The sequence below is a fragment of the Callorhinchus milii genome, unplaced genomic scaffold, assembly GCF_018977255.1.
Source record: "Callorhinchus milii isolate IMCB2004 unplaced genomic scaffold, IMCB_Cmil_1.0 Scaffold1, whole genome shotgun sequence".
Classification (NCBI taxonomy): Eukaryota; Metazoa; Chordata; class Chondrichthyes; order Chimaeriformes; family Callorhinchidae; genus Callorhinchus; species Callorhinchus milii.
This window is the reverse complement of record NW_024704742.1, coordinates 110,060,977-110,070,995: the sequence shown is the minus strand read 5'-3', so window position 1 is coordinate 110,070,995 and position 10,019 is coordinate 110,060,977. Positions and strand designations below refer to the sequence as shown.

Here is a 10,019-nt window from a genome sequence, read left to right as displayed (position 1 = left end):
CTCACCCGCTCACCTGGAGGAAGGTGCACGGGGAATCTTTCTTGGCAACTACATCAATAGTATGGATTGTGAATACCCTTTCTAACAAAAGCAAGCAATACCCTTATCATGGCTGATTACTGAAAGAAAATTACAGCTTTAAAATATGCACAAACCATTCACAGCACTGTTAACGTGAGGGGAAATATTAAGGGTGAGATTTATAAGTGAAAATACTCACAAGTCTACTTAGATGTATGGATGGACCTGTGCTGATTTTTTTAAAAGAGAAATAACCCAAAATAGTTTTAAAACAGGTTGCATTAGCTTCTTCATGGCTCTATGTAAAGCCAGGTTTGATCTTTGGTCTGGGCTGAGGTAGTTGATCTCAGTTAGAGTTAAAGCATGAGGACTACTAATGGCCTCAATGCCCTAGACTAGGGAGAAAATAATCACCGAAGTCTCTTGCTCTTGATCGTAATCATTATCTATACTGAAAAATGAGCATGGGTGTTCAACTTGTAGGGGGAAAAGTTCCATATTTAAAACAAAAAAGAGTCACCCAAATTAGGAGACTTTACAAGTTTGCATTCAAATAGCCACTTTTCAAACTCGAGTGAAAATCTTCTATTACACTTATAAAGGACAGGTTCTATCTAAACTCAGGAACTCACACAACGATAACAATAATAATCATATTTTTATAGGGTCAACATGTAAAACTAATAGAAATAAATAATAATCGTTGCATTTTATATAGTGGCTTATCACATCTTTGAGACGTCTCAAAGAGCTTCACAGAATATACATGGAGTGCTAGAAATTGCTTTCCATTCTCCTTAGCTAACAATTCTACTTTGCAGGTTTATAAGGTAGTTTCACATTTAAAAGAGCATAGGTAATAGCTGCCACCACTTGGATTTGAGCTCGACCAGCTCCTTCCTCAGTATAGGTGTAACCATTCCATAAATGCTATTGATTTGTTTGCCAATGCTAGTTGTAGATCTAATAGAGAGTTTAGGAGGAACTTCACGCAAAGTGGTGAGAATGTGGAACTCATTGCTGGAAGCTCTAGTTGAAGCAAAGAGTATCAAAGTATTTAAAAGAAAACTTGACGCATGCATGAGGAAAAGAGAATAGAGGGATATAAATGATGGGAATAGATGGGGTACAGCTTTGTGTGGAGTATAAACACCAATGTGGACTAGTTTGGCTGAATGGTCTGTTTCCATTAGATATGTAACTTTATCTAACTCTATGTACGTTGCAGGGAAACAGCTTCTGTGACTTAAGCAAAAGTTCAGCACACGTGCAGCATGACATGTGGCAGGCATGTGACGTACATACATGATGTGTGACGGATATTGCATCGGCATGCTGTTTCCTCAAATCAGAATGAGGCCTGATCCAAACCATCTGCTTCAAGGCAAGGGGTGGATGCCAGTACCCACAACGCATTGGTCCAATATCAATTAGTGGCCACTCCACAAACAAAGCAAGCCACTGTTGAGGCAAACAGTCCAGACTACAATACCTCATCATCTGATCCATCTTAATCTCAGGACACAGAGGACAGCCCTCTCACAGCTACCCAATGTCCATCGTGTCTAGCTGGAAAGAACATTCAATAAGTACTTCTATAACCTGGAGACACAGAAAAACACTGGTGTTAAGGATGCTGCTGCACTAAGCAATATTGATATAAATGCAGTCCTTATCAGTAAGATAGTATAGATGTCATTATACCTAGACCAAATGCATTTTGAGAAGGCATTCTTGGAAGATTGATTCTTCCTTATGCATCAATAAATCAGCCTCCTCCAAACCCCTCCCACCATCCTCACTATGTTGCTAGCCAGGGCTGGATTAACCCAGGGAAGTAATGGGTTAGGGCCCCGAGGCCTGAGGGGCCCCGAGGTCTGAGGAGCCCCGGATCTAATTCATGCCTTTTCCTCCCAGCTGGATCTTTCATCCGGTCCAACCGAAATCCGCAGAGGAAATTCATGATGGCAATACTGTCAAATGAACTTCTACCAAGATAAAGTGGAAAGCATGTGCTTATAGTGAATAAAGTATCAATAAACAAGGAGTCAGCTTGGCTCTGCTGGTAGAAATTTCACCTTTGAGTCAGAAGGTTGTGGGTTAAAAATTTGAGCTGATAGTCTAGGCTGATACTCCAATACAGTGCTGGGGTAGCCTTTCATTGGAAGAGGTGCCCTACTACACACGAGAAGTTAAGCCCAGGTCCTATCTGCTTGTTAAGGTGGATATTAAAAATACAATGTTGAATGTCCTGGCCAGCAAACCCAAGATAAAATTAGTCATTCATTCATGGATGTTTGTGGGGCATTGCTGTGAGCAAAATGACTGATGTATTTACCTACAAATTAAAGTCACTACAGTTTACAGTAACTCCTATGCCTCATCGGCACAATAAGGCATTATATCAAATGCAAGAATTATTATGAAGTAAACATTTAATTGTTTGCCTTTATAATGCAATAAGAAGTGTCAAGGAAGACTTCATTGCTCTGGTAATCATTAGACTGTGAATAAATGTAGGTAGAGTGGGTCATTGCACAGATGTGGGGTAGAAGGATAGTTGAGGGTCAAACAAGATCCCAAGTTTCCAGACTGGCTTAGTAATTAGTTGGCTGTACTCTCACCTCTGAATCAGAAGGCTATGGGTCCAAAATACACTTTGAGACTAGGAACTCATATAGTCTTTGCAGTGTTGGGAGTGTGCCGCATTGTTGGAGGTGGCATCTGTCAGTTGAGATGTTAACCTGAAGTCCTGTCTGCCTGATCATGTGGACCTTAAAGATCCCATGGCACTCTTCAAAAAGAGAAGGGAGTTTCTACTGGTGTCCTGGCCAACAATCTCCAAAATTAAAATTGGTCTATGACCATGGTTGTTTGTGGAATACTACTGTGCACAAATGGGCCTGCCTTGTTTCCCCACAAAATAACAATCAGTCCACGTTTCAGTATATCCTGTGAAATGCTTTAAGATGTCTTCCTGACGTGAAAGGAACTTTATCAAATGTAAGGATTATTATTAATGTTTTTAAAAGATTTTGCCAATAATGTGAATACATAATTTTGTTTCCGATAGAGATCAGAATAGGTAAACCTTATTTCTGCTATACTGGTGTTCTGCTATCTCCTTTTGCTCCCTGTCTGGTCTGGTTCACACTTCTGAACCTCATTTTTAAATACCGAATGTGTATTTGATTGCAGAAGGAGTCATACAATGCAGTTCAGTTATATTCTGCCCGCCAGTTTCAGAGTTCAACAACTGGAATCAGTGGTTGGGTCTATTCACTGCAATTGATGTTTCCTGTAAAAGAAAAGCACACAACTTTACTAACTGTACACTAATGCTGAATTTGGGTTTTGGTATTACATAAATATACTTATCTCAAAGATGTGATAAGGCGCTATATCAAATGCAAGGATTATTATTATTATTATTCCTGCATTTGAAACTATTCTTATGGGTTTATTTCTCTATCTGATTTAGCATGTGATAATCATACGGCTCTTAAACGTACAGACAAATTGGACTGCCTTCATTTCTTCATGGTATGGTCTTAATTTAACAACCTGCCCGCTCTCCGCTCAGCAGACATTAGTCTGCTCTATGTCCCCTGCCGTACCTGACGCATCATTGATAATCGGGCATTCAGCATTTCTGCCCTTCACCTTCTGGAACTCCATTCCAGAATCCCTCTCATCTCGTCCTTTCCTTGCCTCCTTCAAGGCACATTTCAAGATTTTCCTCTTTGACTGTGGCTTCGATCATCCTCCCACTACCACACCCCTACCTTCCACCCCTCTTGATTCCGACCGCCCAGCTAAGACTGGCAAACTTTCCTACATCCTCCCGACATGAAAGGTGCGATATAAACGCTGATACTCCAATACAGTGCTACCGAAAGGTCAATGACCTGAAACATTAGCTCACTTTCCTCTCTCCATAGATGCTGCCTGACCTGCTGATTGTTCCCAGCAACATCTGTTTTTATTTGCAATATAAATGCAATTTGTTGTTGTAATATTCCAAATCTGGAACTCTCTTCCCCAACGAATGTGGATGCTGAATCAATTCCAATTTTCAAGATTTAGGTCGATAGAGTTTTGATAGTTAATGGTATCAAAGTTGGTAAATGGAATGAGATACAGTAGAATGGTGGAACAGGCTCGAGGGGCTGAATGGCCTCCTCCTGTTCCATTGTTCCTATGTTCAGTTAGGCACCACTTCTGCAAAAACAAACAGTCCGAAAAGGCCAATGAGTTAAAACAATGCACCAAAAATATAAAAGTGCTAAGCATTAACTATATTCTACTTTGAAGCAATGATAAATGAATTGTTCTTATCTGCACAATTTGACAGAATCACATCCACTTACACAAAATGAGTGCAGCTACATAATATCAAGGTTTCCACTACCATCTCACAGTCAGGGGAAAACAAAACTGACTGAAAATAATGGTGGAACAGCATGAGAAGATGAAAGTTAAAGTGGACAATTTTGCAGGGAATGATAGTTTCTCCTCACACATTTTCACTGAAAGTAACAGAATAACCGAAGGGTCAATGCATAGAGTTACATGGCTGTAAGCAGTGGTTTATGCAAATACCCCAAGAATCAAACCTCAGAACGAAAAAGCATTGTGGGAGTGTGACGGAAAATTTAAAACATTGCCATCTCCCTGTATCAGATATAGATGGCCATTACCATATCTACAGCACGCAATGTATGTGCCACAGGGCTTGTGGACTGAATTCCCTTCTCTGGTTATAGTGGGCTTTATTTAATACCAAAATAAGCAGTAAATGAATGCATTATTTTGTCTCAAATTCTCAAAAGGTTCTAAGAGTGTCCCATCAAAAATATAAGAGTGTCTATTAAAAAGAGGATTAGTTTTTCAAAAAGTAACTGTTTTTTCTTGGCTGTGATAATAATATATCTTCAAAGTACTAAAATGATAAAAATATACCCTTGTTTTGTTCAAAAGATAGAAGTTAAGCAAAATGGACTGTTGAATGGATTTTGTTGTGAAAATGAACTGGCACAAACCAGATTGAAGGAGGTAATGCCAGACTGGCACAATACTGTATTGATGCAATACATTAGTGCCCCCAACACACTGTCCACAGAGTGGTTGGATGAGGGTTCCTTCCCATGAATGCTCACACATCGAGTTCTCAATCTGGATAATGGTCAGGAGGTGGCAAGTAAAAGCCAGCTGCTTCCTCAACAGGGAGGCCAAACTGGAATGTGGGCTATCCTGAGCCAATGCCAGGTCAAGAGAATTATTGGCCGAGGCCTGGGAACACGTTACTCGCACTCTCAACCAAAAATTGTGCTTAAGTGGAGGGCAACGAAAAGGGGAGGAATTACATGTTTTAAGAGAGATTGTGCATTTTAACCTATCTGATCTGAATTACCCGATCTGAGCCATCAAAGATTTAAAAACTGGTCGGTCAATTTTTTAAAATTTGTTTTTAAGAACTATCTTTTTAGCCATTAATCAGAGGTAATATTCAACTCATCAAAACACTGTTTTACTCAACAAGATATCAGAAAAATATTATTTTCTTAACGAAAATATAATAATAATAATCCTTGCATTTGATGTATCACATCTTCAAGACGTCTCAAAACGCTTCTCATAATAGACTGTAAAGTGAATTGACTGTATATTTGTGGGCTAACAGCAATTTTCTCCAGTATTAAGCAAAATTATCCTCACCAATATTTTATTCACAAAACAAAAAATATTTTTCTGAATTAATAATAATAAAAATAATAATAATTTCTGACCATCTGCTCCTGTGCTGTGAAAAAATTCAGCTTGTGGTTTGTATTGTTTCCACCAGCAGGAGTTGCCATTGCTCCTGCTTCCTACAATGTATTTTGGATACAGTCACAAAGTTGCACGGTGCAGCTCTGCTAAATAATTTTTCATTGATTATAGGAAAGCATTGGTGTCTTATACTCCAAACGACTGAAGAAATTATAATGGTTCTTGGTATATTTCTAATTGAAACATTTGAGACAGATATGGTTAAGTGAACAGCACAGTGGTGCAACTTATTCAAGTGCTCTCCCACAGAGAGAGAGGAAATCTTGAGGGTAAATCACCTCAGGTCACTCTCATGTACCTCCCGGAGGCTAGGTTATTAGCAGGATCCCAGGAGCAGGTGGTCTGTTTGCCTGCCCTCTCTGCAAGACGACACAGAATAACCTGAAAAGAGGAAAAAAATTGTCTTTTTTCTTAAATTCTACACATTCAACTTACATTAAACTGGCTAACCAGATATTTGTTACCCTTTGTCAGCTGCTGAGCTCACTAAATAATAACAGTCTGAACTTGCACAAATTAGATATCTACAATTGTGTAGAAAACTATGCAATGAGAAATTGGAAAACAATGAGTGCCAACTAATAGCAAGTTCACAGGTCTTTGAATAAAACAAAGTTGAGGAACTCAAGAAAGTTGTGAGGTCTAAGTTACTCACACTTAAATAAAGTCACGAATTGCAGAGATCAGTTGTGCACCAACTACTTAATGCACACAAGCTGTGAGAAAAAGATCAAAAAATGTTTTAATCTTATGAGCCAACAGTCCTTTAAATTATAAATATCACAGCTCCTACCTACATGGGGCATTGGATTTTTGTGCAATATCATTTCAATGAGGAAAAACTCTTAGGAACTCTTTAGGCATTTGTGTCTTTCTATAAAATTCTCAGTAAAATATGCTAAGGAATACTATAAGGCAGCAATGGTTTAGTCTCGCTATTGTTTGTTCTTGGAAAAAGCAGAGCCTGTAAAGGGTGCAATTATAATGTAAGTTTCAAGAAGCAAATAGTCCTGGGTACAAATAATTCATTTTCAATATTACCGGAACAGTCATATTACACATGTGCTGCTTTTTTAAAAAAATGTTACATCTACTCAGCCCCATTGTATCTGGATAACATTACGAGGATGAAAAAGAAATCAAAAGCCTTGCATGTCAAACTCCTCCAGCAATGTCAATAATTATGACCAGCCCTCATTTCAATTACTCTTTCATTACACTGATCTGAATCGCTGTATCTTTTTTCAAATCCTAAGGATTTTACAGTTTTAGTGGTATGCAGGCTTTACTATATGACAGTTTTATTGATATTATTAACTTTAATTTTGATATATGGCTAAACCTACAGTAATGATCAATGTATTGACAAAATAATATATTTCCCAGCATAGGAAAATAGACCTATCCTGACCTTTTGTATTTATGGCTTTTTTCTTCTTCCGTCTGTTGTGTGAAATAAAGGTGTATATAGAGAGAAAGTATACAAAAGGATTTGAAGAGATTTCAGTTTAAAAAGACAATAAAGTTGCTTTTAAACTGTGCACATTCAGTATTCTATAGCGCATATTGTAGTAAATTTACACCTTATTCATAAGAAGAAATAAATCATAGATATCACTGTTTTCACTTTAATAGCTATAATATAACAGCATTGCAGTTCACATGTCATCTTTGACAATTCAGTAATGCAACAAACTTCAAACATAGTAGTGGTTTGAAAAGCTAAAAATGAATGTGATGCAGACAAAGCAATGGAGTGAGAGTCACTGTGGTGCTTCAGCCACTGGTAAATTTGTCCAATTTGTTTGCAAGCTATTAGTGGCTTTGTTGCATCTGTTTTCGTTTATCTATGACTGAGGAAGTTCTGAATATTTTTCATTTGGATCAAAGTAACTGAAAATTTGTGACTGTTTATTCAGGTTTATTGTTGGCAGTATAGCTGTTTTAGAGTGTTCCTAATGGTTAATGTATTCAAAATGGATGGATGTTTTGCTATTATCTATGTGATTTAACATGCAACTAAAATATTTTCATTTACTTAAAAAAACTAACAAAAATATTTTTCCTCTGAAGTGCATTTTGCATGAATTATTTTAAATCGGAATAGTGAAAGCAAATATGGACTAAAAACTTTAAATATATGAACACTTGCATAATATGGGGTAATTTAATTACATATAAATATAATTTTAATGGCATGAGTGAATTCTTGTTCGTATTACTGAATCTTTGTTCCAAAATAAATTTGTTCCAGCTTTAATATTACATTAGAAAACAAAACTCCATTTGTTTATAAAATATACAGTATCTCATTAAAATATACCAACTGAGGCTTTCACCTCATCAATCATACTTGTTTGCAAAGTAAGAATTTCTTATTAAAATATTTTTATAAAAACAGTTTCAATCAATAACTGGCTGGACAAAATAAGAAGTAGTCACTTTGTAGAAATATTAATTTATAATTCTTTTAGTACAACAATAAAAGTGCTTTTAATTTTCACTTATTAAAGGGATAACTGTAGCTGTTTCTCTGCGTTATAAGTTGAAGTATTTCTGAGGTGGAAACTACATAGCCACTGATATGTTACATTTGTGGTAATTATTTGCAACAATAATCAAGGATATTTTCTCTCATGATTCTTATTTTAATGTATTATTTTATTTACTGCACAGATTTTTAAAAGACAACTTTAATTCCCACATTTGTTTTTAACAATCCACTCAAGGTTTTATCCACCTTGACAGTTTTTCGCATACTAACATTAATAACATTTAGTAATTTGCTTCAAACAATGCTACTTTCCAAAGTTTTGTTCTGCAAAATAACTGGGAAATCCTGCAAAGGTCATACGTTTGCAAGTTATACATCTCATTGTTTTTTTGCATGTGCGAAAGAATCATAATAGTACCTGCTATTTAAAACACGTATTTATTAATGCCCTTGGAATGCAGCGGAAAAGGTGCATCTTTGCAGCCAACTGGGGGATTTGGGTTTTGTGGTTCTATTTTTATAAGAATGGGCTGATTTGTCTTAGGCTATTACCGTCTATTACTGCTGGAAGTATCCTGTAAAGGTGGGAAGCAGCGAATCCTGGCATTCTGCCTAAAGAGAAATCAATGAAACAAATTAATCCTTCGCAGGCTGCAATGACACAGTAATCCATCATTCAGAGCTGCTTTTATACACGAAATCAGGGAGCAGGCAGGGAGAAAGAGCCCTGGGGGACACCATAGACATTCACTCACAATACACAGCAAAATATACTGGGGAATCATTTCATTTGGTTGGGCTGCATTTTACTTGATTGCCCAATGCTAATAATTTCATTGAGTTAAATACTGATCCAAAAACTATGCACCCAAGGCTAAAAAGGGCATTTATTGAGAGCTGTGAAAATTACTGGGAGTTATACTCAGTTAGGATGGACAAATAAATGAAAACTTGACCCTGGTGTGATCTGTTAAATATGGGACTGTTTTGCAAAGTAAACAATTAAGAACAGAACATCCGAGAAATGAGCAAGCACCTACTCAGTAAGCACATCTTAGGTTACAAACAAATGTGCGTAAAGATAAGAGCATCAGACTCTCACAAGTTTCTGTTCATAATTATGCATTTGATGAGGCCCAACACCAGCCAAAATTACTTTTTAAAATATTGATTGTCTGCTGTGGATGTGCGCACTTGCTTACTTGGTTCTAACCCCCCAAAAGATCTTTATTACATCTTATTCCACTAAGACAGATATTTCAGCAGGACTGGATAGGCTGCGCAAGACATCTTTATGAGCCAAGGCTTAAACTTATGAAAATGTGTCAGGAAGCGAAATTGAATCATATGCCTTTACATGTACCTATCAAACGTCAATTTTTGAAACATGGCTTATCTTCCCATATACTGATTTTAAGCTTCTTATCACACATTGTATATCAATAATATTGGGATAGATGGGCACAGACACACAGACAAGCAGACAGACAGATAGACAGACAGACAGACAATGCAGATTTAATTCAATTTAAGGAAGGATCATTTCTCTGAGTGCAATTCTGTGAATGGCTTTGAACCATGCACTTTTGCATACAGTGCTATCCAGCCTGGACATTCTAGCCCAGAGCTGGCGGTGATGTAGAATTCACTTCACTCTGTGCAGAGTGTGAAG

General features: G+C 37.2%; 1 long non-coding RNA gene across 1 annotated transcript; it reads right to left on the bottom strand.

Annotated features, from left to right (window-relative positions):
* Window positions 1–3,015: 3,015 nt before the first annotated feature.
* LOC103178370 lies at window positions 3,016–8,960 on the bottom strand. Its single transcript, XR_487836.2, has 3 exons — window positions 8,900–8,960; window positions 6,132–6,234; window positions 3,016–3,319 (listed from the first exon to the last, which is right to left on the bottom strand). It is a non-coding gene; the product is annotated as an uncharacterized LOC103178370 (long non-coding RNA).
* Window positions 8,961–10,019: the final 1,059 nt, after the last annotated feature.